Below are 25,651 nucleotides of genomic sequence, written 5' to 3' on the forward strand. Positions count from 1 at the left end.
TAATAAAGTTTGAGCAGAAACAGAATAGTTGTCTCATTTCATAAGCCTTTAATAATAGTAGAAGAATAAATTCACTGTTAGTGAAGACAAGGTGACAGTTCTCGGGGCAAGTGAACAGTATGAACACTATCAGATGTGGTCAGATGAAAATGCGCACTACATACAATGAGCATCAGCACCATGGCTGCCATATCCCCACTACAGATGGATAAGCTGTGTCTAATCCCAGGGGAACACAAGGCAAATCACTGTGAACGTTTTACAACATCAACAACAAGAATTGGCCTGTAGTTTTCAAAAATATCAAGCACTAATGGCAAAGACTGAGAAATCATTCCAGATGGAAAGAGTAAAGAGATGCACAAAAGAAAGGAAAGCTTGATTCTGAATGATCTCCCCACACCTGCCACACTCCCACCCCAACATCAGGAAAACGAGGAGGCTTGAGTAGGCATGATAGTGAGCTGGTGGACAGTTCATTGGTTCTTTCCTTATTTGTCATAGTGTCATGGTTATGTGGACAACATTCTTGAGTTTAGAAAATGCATTCATATTTCCAAAGATGTTCAGATATCAGATTACAGAATCTTTTCTAGTGGTTCAGGAAAAAAAACTTTTCTTCACTTGAAACTTCTTTGTAAATCTGAGATTATACTAAAAACAATATGCAGAGTAGCTGATAGATTCCAGTGTGTTTCGTAAGGCTTGTTTAAGTGTGAATATCTGTGTGTATGTGTGTGTGTTTGTTTGTGTGTTTGTGCATATGTATGTATGCATGATTATTTGGATGTATATGTGTGTGTATATGTGTTTGTGTGTATGTTTGTATATATGTGTATATGTTTGTGTGTAAGTATGTTTATGTATCTGTGTATGTATGAGCTTATGTGTGTTCGTATGCATTGTTGTGTTTGTGTGTGTGTGCGTGCGTGCATGTGTGTGTGTGTGTGTGTGTGTGTGTGTGTGTATGAAAAATAAATTGTAATAGTTAAAGCCAAACTTGTTGGAGATCTTTACTGTGGAGTTTGTACAAACTTGAGTTCTATGTAAGCACAGTTTTTGGGATGTATTGGGTGAGTGTTTTCCTTCTATATGAATGTTATACACAGCATTGTAAGATCATAAGCTGTCATAGCCTTTTAAAGATCTCATAGGTTCAGAGAGAGGAACAGACTTAAATGTTTAATGTAAAATTCAGATACATAATAGAACTACTGGCAACATTAGATTGGTAAGAAATATTTTATTTCAGTCTCCACAGAATCCTGCAGTGGATTGGAGATTAAGTATTTGCAAAGACCAAACAGCACTAGCATTTGCTTCCTAGCAAGCAAATCCCCTTAGGAGAGTGACCATTTGAATGGAAACATTCTACATGAAACTAAAGAGACTGTCTTTGCCATTGGAATGTATGTATTCCACGGAGAGCTTCCCAGTTTAATCTTGACCTGTGTAAATCTGATGAAAACATGTTATCTTTGTTTCTTAATAAAACCAGAAAATGAAAAACAATTAGAAAGACCTTCTTGGAAAACCTCTCCAATCTTTAAAGTTTAAAACCTCAGAACCCAACAAACCAAAACTAAACATCTGAGGTCAACATCCTGTTTGATTGAAATGATCCAGAACTCCTGCACTGAGTCTTTCAGTCCATAGCATTAGCAGGGCATAAAGAAGCACCTACTGGGGGAAACAGCTGTCTTCACTTTATTACAACAGAAATGGAGTGAGTATGTTACCTTTTTCTTAATCCCAAATAAACCAAGTTATTCATTTGTAAACAAAGTTGTAGCACCAGGGCTTCTTGGGTCTACTTTACAGAGCACCAGGTCCAAATCTGGCCCACTAAGCTTTAGATTTATGTCATTCTTACTTCTCAACATAGGAGAAAGTACATTTTTTTCAAACTTTTAAATATGTCCTCCCAACTTTTTTGATTGAATATTACTTATAAGAAGTATTATGAAAGATCTTTCTTTTCAAATACTTCTTAGATATCTATTTCTAGTCTTATTTCCCCCCTAAACCTTTTGTATATAATATTTACACACCATCTAAGTTGTTTAATTGGGGAAGTTTTCAAGCTAAACAAATATCATAGCTAGGTAGTTCTAGGCTAATAATGGCAAGACTTTAAAAAAATCTTTTGTAGAATGAGAGGAAGGGGTATTGACTAAAATCCAGAGGCAGCACCAGAAGAGCCAACATCGTCTATGTAAGTAAGGCCATCAATCTCTGAAGAATCATCTTCATTGATTAACCACTATTAAAAGTAACAGCTCTCCTCATGTAGGCACCAGTCAGTACTGATATTTTCTCATTTATTGTCTGAAGATGTTTAAAAGCTTCCTTAATATCTCATTCATGTCAAACCTTTTTTAAGAGCTCAAAAGGATAAAACACTCTTTCCTACCCAAGAGTGACTTCAACCCTAAGCTGAACACTTATTTGTGTCACCAGCACCTGTCTTCTGTGCCTTCACTCTGCTGCAGGCTCTGAAAAACAAGAATTGAACCCACAGAGTACTGTGGACATCCTGAGATGAAGCACATTCAATTAACCATGATGTGGGCTACAAAAGGCAAAGCAAGAGAGCTCTGGATGTACACAGAAGGGACCAGTAACAAAATGCATGGTCAAAGAGTATCCCAGGTCAAAGTCAATACCTGAAAGAAGGGCCAATATGCTAAGTTAACTAGAGAGGGTGATGGGTTTCAGGGAGGGAAAGGAGACTTATCTAACATTAGGAGTCTTTAAAAAGCAGTGGAGTGTTGTAAGACTTAAAATTGCATGAGAAGGTTTGAGCTACGGGAGAGTGCACTGTTGTTTCCTGCTGGGGCTGGAGGTGCAGGTACCACTGCAGTAGATCAAAGTTCCTTTATAACTCAGCTTTAGGAGACGGAAATATGTTTTAGAAAAAAAATAAGAAGTTCCTTAAAGGGTTTCACTCAGGATGTGACTCTTGTTTAGGAATCACGTTTTGTGTTGGCTAACTACTCCTGGGAATGGGACCTGCCCTGGAGAGTGTTTGATAAACCCAGGGGCCCTCCAGTAGAGAAAACTGACTTCCCCTTTGACAGCTGGTGTCAGTTCCAGACATGTTAGTTAATGATGGGATGCTGTGTCTACTTCCTTCTCTTGGTGCTGGAATTCCAATCTGGCTTGCATCTCTGCAGGCCTTATGTATGCAGCCAAAATCTGAATGAGTTCAGATTTGCATCTGTCCCATAATGTCCTTTTTCCTGCATCTAATGAAGTTTTGTTGAATGCCAGACAACTCCATCTTCATCTTCAATACTCTTCTCTGAAAAATTCTCTCAATCAACTAGAATTTTAACCTCCATTTATCTCATTGAACATGTCCCCAAGATCTGCCAGGAAGACACTACCTCTTTGTCACAGTGAGTACAGATTCTTCACTTTTTCCTGTTCCCTTGCTCTTGGGGATCTTACTCTTGCCCACCTGGGTGTCTGTTTTCTAGAAAGTTACCAGAGATATTTGACTTGTTTTCTGCCCCTTCATGTCGGAGGAAATCTGGCTCCAGTTACTCCACAGTAGCTGACAGACAACAAAGCTATGGGTGCTATTTCTTCTTAGATCAGGAGTCAATGAACCTCTTACTCCTTACTCCATTCCTACATCTTTGAAGTCAACTAGCACAGTTATGCAGACATCCGCAATATTTCAAATAATAAAATACAGCTATTATGATGTATTATGTGTCAAATTCTGAAATGACTGCTTTTATCAATTATCTTATTTACTATTTCTGCAAACTCTTGATAAAAATCTGGCATAATGCATTCAATTTAACTGATAAGAAAGCACCTGTAATTCATCTAAGGTCAAGTCAATGAATAGCCCACAATGAACATGACTTTTGACCTCATCCATCTGCCTCTTTCCATTATCCTCTCTAATTTATGTAACAATGTCCATTAACAAAATTACATTTCAGGAAAACTAGTCCTCTGAAAATCATTTTTCTAGGTTATAGTATCTCACAAGACAGTTAAGAATCAATGCCTGCTTTTTTCCCATTTACATAAATACTTTCTTTTCAATACACTCAAAGTGTTTTCCATTTTCATAGGGACAAAACTAAACTGAGAATCCATGTTCAACTTCAGAAACTACATTCTCAGTTCCAATTAAAGCCACTTCATGTGGAGTTGCTATTAAGGTTACATTGGATTCTGAAGTCAAATTTACAACTGTTTCTAAGAACTGCTAAGAGTCTCACATTTTATGGAGAATCAAGCTGTGAGGGAATGATTACAGCTTAGTTGACTTTTTCAGGAAAAAAAAGGGAGGAAACTAATATTTAAAGAGAGATGTACTAGCTGCAACAAGCAAATTTCAGTGGGGACATTGGTAAATGATTTATTCAGGCAAAGCCCACAATTTGTCAGATAAAAAATCGATGCAGTATTGAGGACAGAGTAATTGAACATCATTTGTTGGTCAGCATTACAAGATTTCACTAAAAAAGCAAAGCAAAGCAAAACAGAACAAACAAAAACCTTGGAGACTTCACTTTCCAGGCTCTGTGCTTAAACTAGAGACAGAAACTCTCTAGTGTAGATGTCCTGGTTTTATGGATCTATAATACAATTGTACTGTGCTACCTAGAGCAAATATGTAATTATGGTCTTCCATTTCTGTTTGCTTATTCTCGTGCCACTTTTTTTTTTAAATTTCTCCCAATCGTTTTTATTTATCTCTATCTTCTGATTTTACCCAGTGAGTTGTTTGTGCCATCGTATTTTATAGATGTATTTTTAATTTTAGGTGTATCCGTGTTTTGCCAGCATGTATGCCTGTGTACCATGTGTGTGTAGTTCCCACAGAGGCCAGTAGAGGGATCCTCTGTAATTAGTGACAGGTGGTTGTGAGCCAACTTAAGAGTGCTGGGAATCAAATGTGGAGCCTCTGGAAGAAAAGCCAGTATTCTTGACCAACGTGATGGTCTCTTTTATTTATCCACAAATATGGTGCTTAGAATTCAAAGAGTCATTTTTTTATGTTGAGTAAAGATTAGAAAATTTTGGCTAAAGCAGTCAGGCCATCTTGTGAGCCATATAGTCTTTGTTGAAGCTCTTCATTTCAGTCTTTGTGATGTGGACATGAAAGGGTTATGGCTGTCTTTCAGTGTATTTGTACTTGTAAACACAAGCCACAGAGAAGGATTGATTGTCCAGTAACTTGCTGATTGATCTACATATGTTTCCTATAGTCTTGATTTAAAGCTCAGGGTGCTTTATTGTGTTTACAAGAGGGGCATTGGTCAGCCATGTTTTGTATGTGGTGCCAAGTGTTTTTAATCACAAGCTCATGTTGTTTGTTCTGTATTTGAGTGACCTAGAAAGCAAAGAAGTTGATGAATCTTCACACCGATACAGAAACACAATGATAAGAGACCATGGAACATGGATGCAGTAGCAGCTGTGGAAATTTTTGGCTTTATAAACAATCTGCCATAAGTGTTGTATCTGAAATCAGTTTTACTTACCCACACCTGAGGCTATCTGATGTGCAGTTAAATAACAAAATTAAATTCACATTTATATTAGTACCCAAATTAAATATCAAACTATGGGAATGCTCCATTCCATACAGTCAAACTCCAGCAAGTGGGCTCCTGAGGGCTCTGTACATTTAACTACCCTAATAACCCCATGAGTTATGGCAGCCTGAAAGTTCACATTCCGATGGCTATGGCTCAATTGATTGACCTGAATTTCATAGGTATATAATCTTGAACTCCTCCTATTTATTGGATAGTTTTTATTTATTTACACTTCCAATGTTATTTCCTTTCCCTGTTCCCAGTCCATAAACTCCCTATCCCATCCTTCATCCCTCTTTTTGTATGAGTGTTCCCCCACCCATCCAACCACCTTTTGGCCTCCCCACCTTGACATTCCCCTACATGGGGGGGTCCAGACTTGGCAGGACCAAGGGCTTCTCTTCCCATTGGTGCCCAACAAGGTCATCCTCTGCTACATATGCCGCTGGAGCCATGGCTCTGTCCATGTGTACTCTTTGGGTGGTGGTTTAGTCCCTGGGAGCTCTAGCTGGTTGGTATTGTTGTTCTTATGGGGTTGCAAGCTCCATCTGGTCCTTCAATCCCTTCTTTAAAGACTCAGTGATGGTTCAGCTTCTGCTGCTTCATGGGCAGAAAGTAGAAGATTGTGAGGTCAGTCCTCTGCTCTAGGATGGCCAATGCAAGCCATTAGTTTTCTATAAAATATACTCTTTCAGTGTCCTGGGATCACATGAATTGTATAAAGTATGTTGGCATTTCAGCAAAACTTAAGGATGTAGACATATTACAGAAAATGTTTTCCATCTGATGTTCACTCTACATATAATCTACCGAATCCCCCAATTCCAAAGGAAACAATGTCTTTGTGCATAGGCCAAAAGTGTGTCTTTCTACTTGTTCCCATAATGCCTTTGTCTCTGAGGTTCTATGTCAAGACTACACCATGAAGACTGACAGATTAGATAGCATCTGGCTGATGATCCTACCAAGCCTAACCAAGATGGGCCTTGTGTTAGTGACTATGTTAGATTTCTCTAGAGAAGCAGGTCAATAGACTGCATATGTGTGAACTGAGAAGGATTTATTCTCATAAATTCACTCATATAATTTTGGAGATTAGAAAGCCAAAATCCACCAAGTAGGCCAGTGTCATCACACTGAAGGCCTGGGGGATGTCAGCATTGCATTTAAGTCAAATAGTTGTCTGTTGCAGATTCAATTTAGCTTAGGGAAAGCTGCTCTTTCCTTCATTGCTCCAGTAAGCAAACGAAAGCCATTCAAGTCATGGAGAGCAATCCAGTTTACCTAAAGTTAACCAATTAAAATGTTAACCCTATGCAGAACTGCCCTTTTGAAGCATCAAGGATAATGTTCAAGGGCATAGCTTAGAAATAATTTTCCTTTGTGTGGTTGACCTAGGATGTACAAGTTTAATCCTTGAACTTCCACTTTTTACTACTGTTTTGTTTGATATTGGTGGGGCACATCCTTGCAGAGGAATGTATATGTAATTCAGAAGATAGATTAAGTGAGTCAGTTCTTTCCTACTGCAGGACCTGGGGATCAGAGTCATATTTGAGTTTGAGGCAAGCTGAGCCATCTTGATGGCACTTAGGACCAAAAGTTTAAGAGGCATCAAAAATGTGACTATTCAATGGCAAGGGAAGAAGCATAGCACAGAGTATAATGTTCCTTTCTCATTAAGGATGTATAAAGCTAACTGTAGTATGTCCATCAGCTTGAGAAGATAGAACATTCACTACAAGGATCCATGCATAGTCTGCTGGTGGGACCACTGCAATAAACAGATGTGAAGTGGCCAGGTGAGGGAGGCTTCCACTGAGGACTACAATTACCTGCATTCAGGGTCCCTCCTTGTATCCTTGTCTACTTGGAACAGTCTCTCTGGGTAAGGAAAAAGATAAACATGAAATACATGTGGGGATAGAAGCAAAACAGAGGATGAGTACGCATGTAACAGAAAGTTCGACATCCATGTTGCCATTCAGAAACAGAAAGAAAACCAATAATAATGCCAATCAAGGAGAGAGAAACCCAACCGCCTGGTCAGGTGGGCACTCCTGAGGCTGCAGACCGGAAGAGACCACCAACACTGCTCACCCCTGCCCACATCCCTGGCCCAAGAGGAAACTGTATAAGGCCTCTGGGCTCCCGTGGGGGAGGGCCCAGGAGCGGCAGGACCCCACCGGACCCTGAAGGAAACAGACCGGATAAACAGTTCTCTGCACCCAAATCCCGTGGGAGGGAGAGCTAAACCTTCAGAGAGGCGGACAAGCCTGGGAAACCAGAAGAGACTGCTCCCTGCACACACATCTCGGACGCCAGAGGAAAAAGCCAAAGACCATCTGGAACCCTGGTGCACTGAAGCTCCCGGAAGGGGCGGCACAGGTCTTCCTGGTTGCTGCTGCTGCAGAGAGCCCCTGGGCAGCACCCCACGAGCAAACCTGAGCCTCGGGACTACAGGTAAGACCAAATTTTCTGCTGCAAGAAAGCTGCCTGGTGAGCTTGGGACACATGGAAGCAGAATTTCTCTAGGACCCAGCACGTTCTGTGTTTACCGGAAGTCCCCCACCCGCGGATCCCGGCCCGCAGCAGCTCTCTGCTCCCAGACCCGGTGAGAGAGAAACCCAACCGCCTGGTCAGGTGGGCACTTCTGAGGCTGCAGAGCGGAAGAGACCACCAACACTGCTCACCCCTGCCCACATCCCTGGCCCAAGAGGAAACTGTATAAGGCCTCTGGGCTCCCGTGGGGGAGGGCCCAGGAGCGGCAGGACCCCGCCGGACCCTGAAGGAAACAGACCAGATAAACAGTTCTCTGCACCCAAATCCCGTGGGAGGGAGAGCTAAACCTTCAGAGAGGCGGACAAGCCTGGGAAACCAGAAGAGACTGCTCCCTGCACACACATCTCGGACGCCAGAGGAAAAAGCCAAAGACCATCTGGAACCCTGGTGCACTGAAGCTCCCGGAAGGGGCGGCACAGGTCTTCCTGGTTGCTGCCCGTGCAGAGAGCCCCTGGGCAGCACCCCACAAGCAAACCTGAGCCTCGGGACCACAGGTAAGACCAAATTTTCTGCTGCAAGAAAGCTGCCTGGTGACCTCAAGACACAGGCCCACAGGAACAGCTGAAGACCTGTAGAGAGGAAAAACTACACGCCCGAAAGCAGAACACTCTGTCCCCATAACTGACTGAAAGAAAGGAAAACAGGTCTACAGCACTCCTGACACACAGGCTTATAGGACAGTCTAGCCACTGTCAGAAACAGCAGAACAAAGTAACACTAGAGATAATCTGATGGCGAGAGGCAAGCGCAGGAACCCAAGCAACAGAAACCAAGACTACATGCCATCATCGGAGCCCAATTCTCCCACCAAAACAAACATGGAATATCCAAACACACCAGAAAAGCAAGATCTAGTTTCAAAATCATATTTGATCATGATGCTGGAGGACTTCAAGAAAGACATGAACACACTTAGGGAAGCACAGGAAAACATTAATAAACAAGTAAAAGCCTACAGAGAGGAATCGCAAAAATCCCTGAAAGAATTCCAGGAAAACACAATCAAACAGTTGAAGGAATTAAAAATGGAAATAGAAGCAATCAAGAAAGAACACATGGAAACAACCCTGGATATAGAAAACCAAAAGAAGAGACAAGGAGCTGTAGATACAAGCTTCACCAACAGAATACAAGAGATGGAAGAGAGAATCTCAGGAGCAGAAGATTCCATAGAAATCATTGACTCAACTGTCAAAGATAATGTAAAGCGGAAAAAGCTACTGGTCCAAAACATACAGGAAATCCAGGACTCAATGAGAAGATCAAACCTAAGGATAATAGGTATAGAAGAGAGTGAAGACTCCCAGCTCAAAGGACCAGTAAATATCTTCAACAAAATCATAGAAGAAAACTTCCCTAACCTAAAAAAAGAGATACCCATAGACATACAAGAAGCCTACAGAACTCCAAATAGATTGGACCAGAAAAGAAACACCTCCCGTCACATAATTGTCAAAACACCAAACGCACAAAATAAAGAAAGAATATTAAAAGCAGTAAGGGAAAAAGGTCAAGTAACATATAAAGGGAGACCTATCAGAATCACACCAGACTTCTCGCCAGAAACTATGAAGGCCAGAAGATCCTGGACTGATGTCATACAGACACTAAGAGAACACAAATGCCAGCCCAGGTTACTGTATCCAGCAAAACTCTCAATTAACATTGATGGAGAAACCAAGATATTCCATGACAAAACCAAATTTACACAATATCTTTCTACAAATCCAGCACTACAAAGGATAATAAATGATAAAGCCCAACATAAGGAGGCAAGCTATACCCTAGAAGAAGCAAGAAACTAATCGTCTTGGCAACAAAACAAAGAGAATGAAAGCACACAAACATAACCTCACATCCAAATATGAATATAACGGGAAGCAATAATCACTATTCCTTAATATCTCTCAATATCAATGGCCTCAACTCCCCAATAAAAAGACATAGATTAACAAACTGGATACGCAACGAGGACCCTGCATTCTGCTGCCTACAGGAAACACACCTCAGAGACAAAGAAAGACACTACCTCAGAGTGAAAGGCTGGAAAACAACTTTCCAAGCAAATGGTCAGAAGAAGCAAGCTGGAGTAGCCATTCTAATATCAAATAAAATCAATTTCCAACTAAAAGTCATCAAAAAAGATAAGGAAGGACACTTCATATTCATCAAAGGAAAAATCAACCAAGATGAACTCTCAATCCTAAATATCTATGCCCCAAATACAAGGGCACCTACATACGTAAAAGAAACCTTACTAAAGCTCAAAACACACATTGCACCTCACACAATAATAGTGGGAGATTTCAACACCCCACTCTCATCAATGGACAGATCATGGAAACAGAAATTAAACAGTGATGTAGACAGACTAAGAGAAGTCATGAGCCAAATGGACTTAACGGATATTTATAGAACATTCTATCCAAAAGCAAAAGGATATACCTTCTTCTCAGCTCCTCATGGTACTTTCTCCAAAATTGACCATATAATTGGTCAAAAAACGGGCCTCAACAGGTACAGAAAGATAGAAATAATCCCATGCGTGCTATCGGACCACCACGGCCTAAAACTGGTCTTCAATAATAATAAGGGAAGAATGCCCACATATACGTGGAAATTGAACAATGCTCTACTCAATGATAACCTGGTCAAGGAAGAAATAAAGAAAGAAATTAAAAACTTTTTAGAATTTAATGAAAATGAAGATACAACATACTCAAACTTATGGGACACAATGAAAGCTGTGCTAAGAGGAAAACTCATAGCGCTGAGTGCCTGCAGAAAGAAACAGGAAAGAGCATATGTCAGCAGCTTGACAGCACACCTAAAAGCTCTAGAACAAAAAGAAGCAAATACACCCAGGAGGAGTAGAAGGCAGGAAATAATCAAACTCAGAGCTGAAATCAACCAAGTAGAAACAAAAAGGACCATAGAAAGAATCAACAGAACCAAAAGTTGGTTCTTTGAGAAAATCAACAAGATAGATAAACCCTTAGCCAGACTAACGAGAGGACACAGAGAGTGTGTCCAAATTAACAAAATCAGAAATGAAAAGGGAGACATAACTACAGATTTGGAGGAAATTCAAAAAATCATCAGATCTTACTATAAAAACCTATATTCAACAAAATTTGAAAATCTTCAGGAAATGGACAATTTCCTAGACAGATACCAGGTACCGAAGTTAAATCAGGAACAGATAAACCAGTTAAACAACCCCATAACTCCTAAGGAAATAGAAGCAGTCATTAAAGGTCTCCCAACCAAAAAGAGCCCAGGTCCAGACGGGTTTAGTGCAGAATTCTATCAAACCTTCATAGAAGACCTCATACCAATATTATCCAAACTATTCCACAAAATTGAAACAGATGGAGCCCTACCGAATTCCTTCTACGAAGCCACAATTACTCTTATACCTAAACCACACAAAGACACAACAAAGAAAGAGAACTTCAGACCAATTTCCCTTATGAATATCGACGCAAAAATACTCAATAAAATTCTGGCAAACCGAATTCAAGAGCACATCAAAACAATCATCCATCATGATCAAGTAGGCTTCATCCCAGGCATGCAGGGATGGTTTAATATACGGAAAACCATCAACGTGATCCATTATATAAACAAACTGAAAGAACAGAACCACATGATTATTTCATTAGATGCTGAGAAAGCATTTGACAAAATTCAACACCCCTTCACGATAAAAATCCTGGAAAGAATATGAATTCAAGGCCCATACCTAAACATAGTAAAAGCCATATACAGCAAACCAGTTGCTAACATTAAACTAAATGGAGAGAAACTTGAAGCAATCCCACTAAAATCAGGGACTAGACAAGGCTGCCCACTCTCTCCCTACTTATTCAATATAGTTCTTGAAGTTCTAGCCAGAGCAATCAGACAACAAAAGGAGATCAAAGGGATACAGATCGGAAAAGAAGAGGTCAACATATCACTATTTGCAGATGACATGATAGTATATTTAAGTGATCCCAAAAGTTCCACCAGAGAACTACTAAAGCTGATAAACAACTTCAGCAAAGTGGCTGGGTATAAAATTAACTCAAATAAATCAGTTGCCTTCCTCTATACAAAAGAGAAACAAGCCGAGAAAGAAATTAGGGAAACGACACCCTTCATAATAGACCCAAATAATATAAAGTACCTCGGTGTGACTTTAACCAAGCAAGTAAAAGATCTGTACAATAAGAACTTCAAGACACTGAGGAAAGAAATTGAAGAAGACCTCAGAAGATGGAAAGATCTCCCATGCTCATGGATTGGCAGGATTAATATAGTAAAAATGGCCATTTTACCAAAAGCAATCTACAGATTCAATGCAATCCCCATCAAAATACCAATCCAATTCTTCAAAGAGTTAGACAGAACAATTTGCAAATTCATCTGGAATAACAAAAAACCCAGGATAGCTAAAGCTATCCTCAACAATAAAAGGACTTCAGGGGGAATCACTATCCCTGAACTCAAGCAGTATTACAGAGCAATAGTGATAAAAACTGCATGGTATTGGTACAGAGACAGACAGATAGACCAATGGAATAGAATTGAAGACCCAGAAATGAACCCACACACCTATGTGCACTTGATTTTTGACAAAGGAGCCAAAACCATCAAATGGAAAAAAGATAGCATTTTCAGCAAATGGTGCTGGTTCAACTGGAGGGCAACATGTAGAAGAATGCAGATCGATCCATGCTTATCACCCTGTACAAAGCTTAAGTCCAAGTGGATCAAGGACCTCCACATCAAACCAGACACACTCAAACTAATAGAAGAAAAACTAGGGAAGCATCTGGAACACATGGGCACTGGAAAAAATTTCCTGAACAAAACACCAATGGCTTATGCTCTAAGATCAAGAATCGACAAATGGGATCTCATAAAACTGCAAAGCTTCTGTAAGGCAAAGGACACTGTGGTTAGGACAAAACGGCAACCAACAGATTGGGAAAAGATCTTTACCAATCCTACAACAGATAGAGGCCTTATATCCAAAATATACAAAGAACTCAAGAAGTTAGACCGCAGGGAAACAAATAACCCTATTAAAAATGGGGTTCAGAGCTAAACAAAGAATTCACAGCTGAGGAATGCCGAATGGCGGAGAAACACCTAAAGAAATGTTCAACATCTTTAGTCATAAGGGAAATGCAAATCAAAACAACCCTGAGATTTCACCTCACACCAGTGCGATTGGCTAAGATCAAAAACTCAGGTGACAGCAGATGCTGGTGAGGATGTGGAGAAAGAGGAACACTCCTCCATTGTTGGTGGGATTGCAGACTGGTAAAACCATTCTGGAAATCAGTCTGGAGGTTCCTCAGAAAATTGGACATTGAACTGCCTGAGGATCCAGCTATACCTCTCTTGGGCATATACCCAAAAGATGCCTCAACATATAAAAGAGACACGTGCTCCACTATGTTCATCGCAGCCTTATTTATAATAGCCAGAAACTGGAAAGAACCCAGATGCCCTTCAACAGAGGAATGGATACAGAAAATGTGGTACATCTACACAATGGAATATTACTCAGCTATCAAAAACAACGAGTTTATGAAATTCGTAGGCAAATGGTTGGAACTGGAAAATATCATCCTGAGTGAGCTAACCCAATCACAGAAAGACATACATGGTATGCACTCATTGATAAGTGGCTATTAGCCCAAATGCTTGAATTACCCTAGATCCCTAGAACAAACGAAACTCAAGACGGATGATCAAAATGTGAATGCTTCACTCCTTCTTTAAATGAGGAAAAAGAATACCCTTGGCAGGGAAGGGAGAGGCAAAGATTAAAACAGAGACTGAACGAACACCCATTCAGAGCCTGCCCCACATGTGGCCCATACATATACAGCCACCCAATTAGACAAGATGGATGAAGCAAAGAAGTGCAGACCGACAGGAGCCGGATGTAGATCGCTCCTGAGAGACACAGCCAGAATACAGCAAATATAGAGGCGAATGCCAGCAGCAAACCACTGAACTGAGAATAGGTCCCCTATTGAAGGAATCAGAGAAAGAACTGGAAGAGCTTGAAGGGACTCGAGACCCCAAAAGTACAACAATGCCAAGCAACCAGAGCTTCCAGGGACTAAGCCACTACCTAAAGACTATACATGGACTGACCCTGGACTCTGACCCCATAGGTAGCAATGAATATCCTAGTAAGAGCACCAGTGGAAGGGGAAGCTCTGGGTCCTGCTAAGACTGAACCCCCAGTGAACTAGTCTATGGGGGGAGGGCGGCAATGGGGGGAGGGTTGGGAGGGGAACAGCCATAAGGAAGGGGAGGGGGGAGGGGGATGTTTGCCCGGAAACCGGGAAAGGGAATAACACTCGAAATGTATATAAGAAATACTCAAGTTAATAAAAAAAAAAACAAAAAAAAAACAAAAAAAATAATGCCAATCAATTATTGCTCTGCCCACTGTATTTGAGGAGTTACATATATTTTGTTTAAATACCAAAAAGTGATGTCACACTTAATCTTAGCCAAAAGACTGAGCAGTGATCTAAGCTTTCTTTAGAAGAAAAAATGATTCCAAATTTTCCTGTGAGGAAACTGAAGTTTTTCTGATAATGCAAGTTTAGGAGAAAGCAGGCTGAATACAGAGAAGAGTGGGTTGATCACATAAGAGCTCAGCATGGCCTTTTGCAATTTTCGAAGAAACTTGCAACAATGAGAAAGAGTATCAATTTTTTTCATGTGTTATGTCTTTTTAAATGTAGAATTATAAAACGTCCAAATGTATTCCAGAATTATCCTTGAAGTTCAACAATATAACTCTGTATTTAATTCCTGATACTTTTGCCCATTGTAAAGATACATATATAATAGTCCATAATGAGGAGCATAAAAAACCAAGATCAATGCTTTTATAATAATGTCGAGAAACCAATGTATATGACCATAAGTCTGTAACACCCTATATGTAATAAGTAGAGTAGAAGCCAGGCCAATACATAATCAGACACTGGGGAAGGGTATATCATAAAGGGTATAATGGTAGCATTTGTTGTGAAAATGGGCTATCTTATTTCCCCATTACATAGACATCACAAACTTTATTCATATTAAATTTATCATTTCTAAATATCCGTATATTTGACTACGAATGAATACAAATTGATCTCCCTCAAAGAGGTCAGTAATCTTAATACATAAGCCCATCTAATCATTGATAACATCACCACATGTGATGTTAAAACGTTTACTGCTTCACAGTATAAATGTTTCTCTGGGATAGAATTTGCCAAACACAAGACAGATTCCCAGGTCAGTTACAAGTGAACACCTCGGTCCCACAGGGTTGGGAATCACCAATTAGAAATCTGCATTGCTTTGTCATATAATCATATCTTATCACAACTATCCTCTGTTGTCTGCCTCTGTCAAGGGTAGAAGAAGTGGTTCTCACTATAGACAGGTTGAAAGGTTCACAGACTGTAAAGTTGGTCTTGTCAACCGGGGACATTCCTCTTGGGACAGTTTGATGTTGAATCAAACCAAGTGCTGAGGGAAAGGCTCAAGGCAGAGCTAATGACCCTTGGACAGTGTCTAGAGAAGGGTAACTTGGGAACATTAGGAGTGTCATTTAAATATGGCTTCAGAGTCCTCTTTGTAATATTTAGTTAACTGCCACTGGTTTCAATGTTGTTTTTGTTTGGATTCTATATTTTAGTAGGAAAATAGTATTGGCAATCTGCTTTGTTTTTTATTTAAAAATTATTTTTAACTAAAATCTTATATCACTTTCCTCTCTCCTTTCTCCTCTCTCAGTCTCTCCCACCCACCCCCCTTTACAGAATCATGGATTCTTTATCTTTACTATTGTTACACATATATGCACTGGTCCTGCCAGTGCAAAGTCAAACAGCCCTGGGGGATGGAGCAGAATGAGAATGTTTATAGGAAAAACAGAAAAGAAGGCTCAGAGACTAAAGTTAGAAATCGAGAGGGGGTTTTCAGAGATGAAACCAGGAAAAGGGCTAATGTTTGAAATGTAAATAAATAAAATACCCAAGAAAAACAAATAAAGGAAGGAAGGAAGGAAGGAAGGAAGGAAGGAAGGAAGAGAAATTGGGAGGGCTGCAGGTCTATACCACACCAGCCCAAATGCATTTCTCACAGGCATTATATACTTTACAGTATTGTGGGATACAAAGTCACAAGCCAGCAGAGACAATGGCTGATATACATAGATATCTGTTCCCATCTGGAAGCCTCCCTATTCCTTCCACCAAGATTAACAGAATATTCAGTCCCTCGCCTTTAGCTTCAAGTGTATCCCCTCTTATTGTTTCATGTGTTAGCAGGCCAGCCAAACTGCCAGCAGACCCTGACCTGCCTTGACTCTGCTTGTCAGTCAGGCTTTCACAGAAGCAGGTAAAAATGGCTCCCAACGTATCTGTAAATGAATGACGATGCAGATACCGTCTGCTGAGTCTGCTCCGTGTTGCTTGTACATATATGGTTGCAGGACTGAGCACTTGACATTAGATAGTTAACAGTTGTCAGGCTCACGTATTTTTCAAGTGACTTTCTTTCCTATAAGACAATCTGGGATTTCCTTAGTGATTCCTTCTCTGGTCCCCTTTGTGCACTTCAAACCACTATCTTCACACCTTCAGTTATTTTCCTGTCTCCTACACTAGATTGCAACGATTGAGTAGTATAGCATAGTTGTAAGTATAGTATCTGATGTCTGGTAAAAATTTATTAAATCACTATCATCTAAATACATGCACATGACCATCTGTGACATGATGCCAGCCTAGAAAACATAAGCTATTAACAGTTCAATATGATGTATGAAAGGTCACAAGATAACAATAATTCATATTAGCCTAGTTATTACAACTTTAATTATATTTTATCACTTCTTTTCATCTACTTGACACTATTGTGACTTAAGGAAAATATTTTTATTGGCCCAGCTTTACAGACAAATGCACAGGGCTCAGTGATCTTAGGTAATTTGATGAAATTTCCTTGATAGACATCACAGGGCTTTCTATGATGGATTCAGAACTGTCTTCTATGCATGAGCAGCATCAGAATCAGAGTTTTGTCAATACACTACACATTGCTCTCCAGTAGAAGTCATAGTCACACAGTTACTTACTTGGCCTACATTATATACATACATATGTGTTATATATGTGCATATGCATATAGTATGTATATATACATGTTTATATGCATATGTGAAGCTAATTTAACTTTGAGGAAAGATTTATTTCAAATTCTACATTAATATTGGTATTAGAATAAAATAATAATTCTTAAATAGGTGCATAAAATAGTGAACTGATCTTGGGGCAAGAGAGACAGGGTCTGTTACAAAAATCTGTAGATTCTAAAATACCATGGTATTTTCCCTTCACAGCATATGTTTGAGAAAGAGTAGAGGCTTTAAAGCTGCAGAAATATGAGGAATGGACCTATAAGTTTCCCTTAAATGGAGAAGCAAGTAATATAGAGTGAGAAAAAATGCACCATTCAGTTCAGGCTTGTTCAGTGATCCCCAAGTAATATGGAAACTTTGTTCAGCTTAAAGGAGTGTTTCCAGTTGGCTAAGTTATATGTCTGAAAGGACATGGAACAACAGAGAGAGGAACAGTTCTCAACTCGAACTGGGAAGCTGTACAAAAGAAGAAAGGGAAGCAGGGTGAAGAGAGGATAGAGGGAGAAAAAGAGGGAAGGAGGAGGGAAGAGGCATTCTCCGGCTCTACTGCATCCCTACTGCAATACCATTTTACCCCAAAACCATAAACTTTATCACAATAAGTGACCTTTCACTGTAAATTTAAGTATTATCTAATAGGACACATTCTGTTTAATCAAAAAACAAAACAAACAAAACAAAGCAAATAAACAAATAAAACTCTGAAGTACTATTGGAAAAACAAAATAATGTAACATTTTAGAATGTCAGAATCCACATTGTTAATGATTTTTTATTGCAAGCCTTATACTAATAAGTATAAGACATTCTTATAGTAATTTACTGAAATAAGATGATTTTAATGGTTTTCACAGTCTGAAAACAGAAAGTCTAGCTTTATTGTAAGCCAAATTTCGAGATTAAGTTTAAAAACATTCAAATGAGATTTCTATTTTGTTTATTAAAACAAAACATAAGCTCAACAGCAAATCCCTTCTCAATCTCCAAGTGTGTCAAACTAAAGAGCTTTAGATATTTAGTAACGGTTCAATTTAAATCCATATATAGAGTTTCAAAACTAAATTATAATGTTCAGGGAGCAAAATATTTTACTTTTATGGAGGAGTAAACAATACCTTAAAGTTAGAAATTATAAGGATAAGATTTAAATTTGTCACAAGATAGAACTTTTCATGTTTAGAGGGATTCAGTGAAGAGATTACCCCTATTCCCATATGAGCTAGTCTGTACTAACTTATCCTAGCTACTTTTCTATTATTGTGACAAAACATCATGGCCAAGGTAACTTGTAGAATAATTTAATTTGTGATCTCATAGTTCCAGAGAGTGAGTCTATCACCATCATAGCAGCAAGCATGGCGGCCGGCAGGCAGGCAGGTATGATGCTGAAGTAGGAGATGAGAGGTTGTATCTTGAGACACAAGCACCAGGCAGAGAGAGATGATTGGTAGTGGCTGGGACTTTACCCCAACTCCACCCAAAAAGACACTCCCTCTAGCAAAGCCATACTTCCTAATCCTTCCCAAACAGTTCCACCGAGTGCTCAAATAAATGAACTTATAGGGACCATTCTCCTTCAGTCCACCACATAAGTCATTGACTGAAATTTTTAGCTAAGATATCAAGTAAGATATCTTTGACTTCTTCACATTGTTCACCTCTGACCCATCATTGCCTTATCTTGACATCACATTGACCTTGATATCAACCAATGCCAGCACCACTGCTAGAGTTCTGAGATATGAAAAGAATGTTACCTCTCCTTATTGCTTTACTAAATGTGTCAAGTAAGTCTCCAAATAAATACATATATTTGGTGAGAAATTTACCTGTAAACTACAGTCTATGAACAAAAATGCTCAGCACTATTTCTGTATTAATTTTGTTCATTTTTATTGAATATTTTATACTTGCATAAAATGTGTTTTGATAAAATCTACCTCCAATTCCTCCTCTGTACCCTCTGTCACTTTTGCCTTCCAACTTCATGTCCTCCTTCTTCTGTAAAAATCTAAGAGTCCACTCCATGTATGTAGCATGTATGCACATAGGTATAATACCACCCCATGTATGTAGCATGTATGCACATAGGTGTAATACCACTTCGTGTATGTAGCATGTATGCACATAGTTGGAACACCATTTAATGGAGTGTGAGTAGCCTTTCAAGGACCGTTTCCCTCAAGAAAACTGATTCTTTCTTCCCCGGCAGCCATCAACTACCAATCGCTTCTCAGCTGTGGAGTGAACTCGTGTGCCCCTCCCTACTTCATGAGATGTTGGTTGTCTTTATTTTGTTTTGATTTTTGGTCTTTGTTTTTTTTTTCCCAACTAGGTCTGACTTAACTATCTGTCATCCTTACTATGCAGTGAAATGCAGCACTGTGCTACCGTTCTCTGAAGTCCATTTTCATTATTATAATTTTCCATGTAAAAGCCTAAACCATATACCCTGCCCTAAAGTGACATATAATAAGCAACCAAATCATATATATGATGCTGAACTTCTTAACCAACTTGCTTGATATAAATCATTAGCTTACTCATGAATTCCTGGTCACAGCTACTGCTTTTGTTCTTCTTTATTTCTCATCCCTAGTCCTCACACTTGAGGGCTCACTGTTCTGGAGTCTTATTTCTGCAGGTTTGGGTCATCAATCACTAAAACTGTTACAGAATCATAGGACTGCAACTGGACTCAACACCAACACATTCTTCTGTTGGGTGCAATAATAACGTGCAACCAACCATCATCCCCAAATATTCATTTGTCCTCTGCTATGTACAAGAAAACTTTTTCAAAATACACTGTAAAAACAAGCCACACTGTAATACTGTTCTCTGAAGTCCATTTTCATTATTGTAATTCTCCGTGTAAAAGCCGAAACCATATATCCTGCCCTAAAATGACATATAATAACCAAAATCAACTTAATTTTGCTGCACTTTCCTTTGATTTCCAAACAATTTGGAATATCTTATCAAAATTACTGCTTAACCCAAAAGTGCTTAAAACAGAATAGAGTCCGTAACAGTTGCTCAGGAATGCAGTTCTTCCTAATGCAGCTCAGAAAATAAGCCATGCGAGGATGGGTACCTTCCCTCTAACCTGAATGGATTAAGGTACAGCCAGATAGTATGTTAGAAAAATCTAGTCTATTAGCCACAAAGACTCATCTCCACTAATGTGGATGGACTTAATAACCATCTGCTGAGGGCCCAGATCAAATAAAATGGGAGGAAAGAACAATTTTTTTCTCTCTCTTCTGAAGCCAGGACATTAATCTCTTGTCTTTGAACACTGAGGTTCTCAGTTCCAAGAGCTATTAAAAAAAGACCTGGGACTTGGTGGTCACCCTATTAGCTTCTTTGGTTCTTGGGCCTTCAAAGCAAACCTGATTTGTATCTCTGGATTTCTTTTTAGGTTTCAGAAAGCAAACTGTGTGACTATATAAGTGTATGTGCTAGTTTTCCTGGCAAATTTTCAGATTTGTAGAGAGATAGATGACAAATAAATCAATCACTCAACCGATTGATCCACAAATAGGCAGACAAATAGATAAATGATGGATCAATAGATAGATAAATGGATTATGGATGGATGGATGGATCATGCATGCATGCATACATTCATACATACATACATATACATACATACATACATACATACATACATACATACATACATACATGATACCTATGGGCATACATAAGATAGGCATAAAATGGAGAATTTCAATTAATACAGCCTGAACACATGTAAAATTTCCCATATTCCAGGCTAAATTCTTATTAAATAGTTACTAAATTGGTTAGTCAAATCAATGAATTTATACACTCAAGTTCAGGTTCAAAGACTAGCTTAGTTATATCCTTTCCTCAGGTGCCTCCCAACTCGAGTGTGACTCACTTTCAGCTTCTCCTTCACATATAGCATGTTCACATACCTAGGTAAACTCTGTATGATTTCATATTGACAAAGTAGAAACACTACAAATTAAGAATTCTACATGGATTCTTGGATTGCCATGGGATCATGTTTATATAGTGTGTATTAGTTACATATATATGACCAAAGCATGAAAGGTGGAAACTTCTAAGGAAGAATGGTTTGCTTTGGCCATAATTTCAGTTCATCATGATGGAGAAAGTGTCACAAAGAATAGAACCATATTGTCCTGCACCAGGAAGCAGAAAGGATCAGAGATAATAAACTTCCATGGGCTAGGTCCCAGTGATACACTTTCTCCATCTAGGTCCCCTCTCCAAGGTCTCTAGAACCTCTCAGAATAGTTCCACCCACTAATGAGTGGGCATTCAAATCTCTTATACTGTACTAGCCTGAATATATCGTTGTTGCAGTAAACAAACCTAGAACACAGAATTAAGTTTCAAAGAATTCATTCAATTATTGTATAGACAAGACATAAATAGATTAATAAGGGATAATAATACCCATTGTCTTTATGTAAGTATTAAGGTTAAAGTTTTCTCTCCTATCTTCAATGCATAGCATAAAATAAAACAATCCGCAAAGACAGGAAGTGCTCTGTTCCACTGACCATTCTGAAATCCCTGAGACCTGGCTTTGAGAAGATTGTCATCCTGAGCTCAGACAGCAGTTACTAGGGCAGACTCAGCACAACTGCTTCCTCTTCTGTTTTGAGTGTAAAATATTTCTCATAGCTTGATGTGCTAGCATACTTGTTCCTCAGCAGTAATGCTGTTTGGAGGCATGAAACTTGGAATGTGAAGCATTAGGGACACGGCCATGGGAGTATTGTATTTGATTTCTTCCTGTTATGCTGCCACTTCCTGATCAACCCCAGTGAACAGTCCTGACTTATGTCTCTGCCAACTGAGGAAGCTGCTTTAATTACTATGATTTCTCTGCCATAAAAAACTGTGAAGTCCCTGGGCACCACAAACTGCTATGAACCCTTCCTCTTTTAAGTTACTTCTGCTCAGCTTTCTGTTATGGTGATGTGAAAAGTAGAAAAACAAACAAACAAACAAAAAAACCCAAAAAACCTCTAAACCATTTTTTCCACTTAAAACATGACTAGATATATTTTTGATTGAATGTAAAGTCAGTAACAATTGTTTATTCTCAAACCATATTAGGAGTAGCTCTGACAAAACAATTATAAATTTAAGGGTTTCCATGTCTTCCTCAGGCTTTACGATTCTTCAAAATGACTTGCAAACTTTATTGAAAGGCCTAAACTTATAGTTCTAAAATACAAGATACAACTCAGGAAGGACTTCATGGGAAAGCTGAACGCAGAGCCTGGAGCTTGCTGTGCAGTATATCTGTTATTCAACTTTTATGAAGTAGAAGCAGGGGCATCCAGAGCTAGAGGAAAGGCTCTATCACATAGAGAGTTCAAGGACATTTGGATTGCATGTTGAACCCATCAAGTGAGGAGGGAAAAAGAAGAAATTTTTGAAGGATGACAATTCAGTGAGCAACTGTGCCTTCTCCTCACTGAGTCCTTATATTTCACCAACCTGATGTCTAAGTTCACCAAACAGGAAGCATTTTGAGTTGTCAAGTTCAGAGTTTAGGGTCATATTATATTGTTGATGATGGAGTTCATGCTGTCTTCCTGGAGTGGTCAAAACCCTGTGAGAAACAATATTTGCCCATCATGAACTACAGAGTTAGAATAAACATATGTGTTCCATATATATTTCTTACAACTGACAACAAAGGGTTTTGAATCCCTGTCTTTATTATTCCATAGAGATAGTTTTTGAATATTTTTTCCTAGAGAACTCTAGTTTGACCCAAATTTTTCTTGAGAATATAGAAGGCATCATACAATGTATTTTCTAGTAATTATTGTTGATTTTTGAAAGTTACACATTGATTTAAATGTTATCCTATTACACAAATGAGGCCACTATATAAATAAACTCTCTTCCTAGTAATTTGAATGATATAAACAAATAATTAAATAGTATCTGCATTTTGGGGCTTGACAGATTTTTAAATATGTCACTAATGACATGTCTATAAATTCACAAGTTCTTCTGCTAAAGTAATGCAATTTGTTTCTGTAGTTTTAATGACCACCCTCCTAACTCCAAAGTAGATTGCTGAGCACAATTTTCTGAACAAAATCTGAAATTATTGAAATCACCATCCTCCCCATTAAGGAGTACATATTGTCCACTAGCCTAACCATCCTTAAACTTTATACTGCAATCCTCAGTAGTACCTAAATTCTGCAAGAAAATGTTTTTGCCTCTGAGTTCAGCTCAAGTAGTCTGGTTACTGAGATCACACAGCTAGAATTGAATTCTTATTCACATGCTTTATCAAAAATCATCTCCATATTTTCTGTTCCAAAGCAAGGAAAATAACTGCATACAAGCATGTTCCAGCAGGAAGTGAAACCTATATAATGATAAACAAAACCATGTTATGTTTTCATGAAGTTTGCTGTTGGATGTATTGATCCATTTTCTCTTTCCATTTTAATAATTGTTTCCCTCAATAAATGAAAAGGTTTGGTCTTTGTCTTCTCAGTATAGGGTTGTTGGATCACTATCAGTTCCCTAGGAGAAAAAAATAGCAACTCATAATAAAGGTGTATCTTATTTAAGATAAACCTGGCAATTAAAATAAAATACAAAAAATGTAAAGATGAGCGTTTCATTGTGAATTAACTAAGTGGACTGATGTAGGGAGTTTTAAGAGAACCATACTTTCTACAATGAGTTCTCATAAACATTGGCTGGTTGCCATCAAGATGTAATTGCCAGTTCAATTAACTGTGACTAAAACTGGCTGAAATTGTCCTCAAACAAACCAGTTATAAATTTTTTATTCAAAAGGCACCAGTATTTTTAAATATACACTGTCACTGTCAAAATGAGTAGTTAATTTTTCTTTTGAAAGTGCAATACATACATACAAAAACATCAATTTGTGGTATAAAATAACTTGCATTAAAGGCTAAAGACAATACATTAGACATTCAGAGACAGGCTGAGTAGATAGACTTTCAGTAAGATATAACAGTTTAGCCATTCCTTGAAGTAATTCATAAGAACAGAAAAATTCATAAAGCACTGTCACAAAGTATCTAAGATAACAAGATGCTGATTTGTAAAAGTTATCATTCCAACAGACTCTGGGAAGAACAATGTCATTTATATACATACACAGCTCTGGTGACAAAGATTCCAATATCAACCAGTTGGCTTCCAATTACAGAGTTTTTTGTTTGTTTGTTTTGTTTTAAAGTTTTTTTAAGAGCAAAGAAAGGAAGTTTGATGTACACAGACTATCAAGTGTTATAACTGCATAAAATATTACATCTACAGCTCATGAGTCAAGAACAGAGTAGCATGGACCATACCAGTACACAATTTCCTGCAAGGATTCTTTCTCAGCAGACAACTTTTCAAGTATCAGCAAGTACAAACAATGGTCACAAAAGCATAGGTGAAGCATCAAACCCAAGAGAGTGGTGTGAGAGAGGTATTGGGTTGTTGGAACAATACATACTTCTGAACCTCAATGTAATGTTCAATATAGTATTTCTGTACTTCAAAACAATGACTTCATGAAATTCATAGGCAAATGGATAGAACTAGAAAATGTCATCCTGAGTGAGGTAACCCAATCACAAAAGTAAATAAATAAATAAATAAATAAATAAATAAATAAATAAATAACAAAACCACACACACATGGTATGTACTCACTGATAAGTAGATATTAGCCCAGAATCTCGAATTACCCAAGGTACAATCCACAGACCACATGAAGCTCAAGAAGAAGGGTGACCAAGGTGTGGATGCTTCTGTCTTTCTTAAAATGGGGAACAAAAATATTCATAAGAGGAGATATGAAGAAAAAGTTTTGAACAGAGTGAAAAAATGGCCATTCAGAGCCTGTCACACCTGGGAATCCAGCCCACATACAAACAGCCACCAAACCCAGACAATATTGGTGGTGCCAAGAAGTGCATGCTGACAGGAGCCTGATATAGCTGTCTCCTGAAATGCTCAGTCAGAGCATGACAAATACAGAGACAAATGCTCACAGCTAACCATTGCACTGAGAATGGGGTCCCAATTGGAGGAGTTAGAGTAAGGATTGAAGGAGCTGAAGGGGCTTGCAACCCCATGAGAACAATTCCAACCAATCAGAACTCCCAGGGACTAAACCACTACCCAAAGAATACCCATAGACAGAACCATGGCTCCAGCTGCATATGTAGTAGAGGATGGCCTTGTTGGGCACCAATGGGAGCAGAAGTCCTCGGTTCTACCAAGGCTAGAT

This window comes from Rattus norvegicus, chromosome 1, assembly GCF_036323735.1.
Source record: "Rattus norvegicus strain BN/NHsdMcwi chromosome 1, GRCr8, whole genome shotgun sequence".
Classification (NCBI taxonomy): Eukaryota; Metazoa; Chordata; class Mammalia; order Rodentia; family Muridae; genus Rattus; species Rattus norvegicus.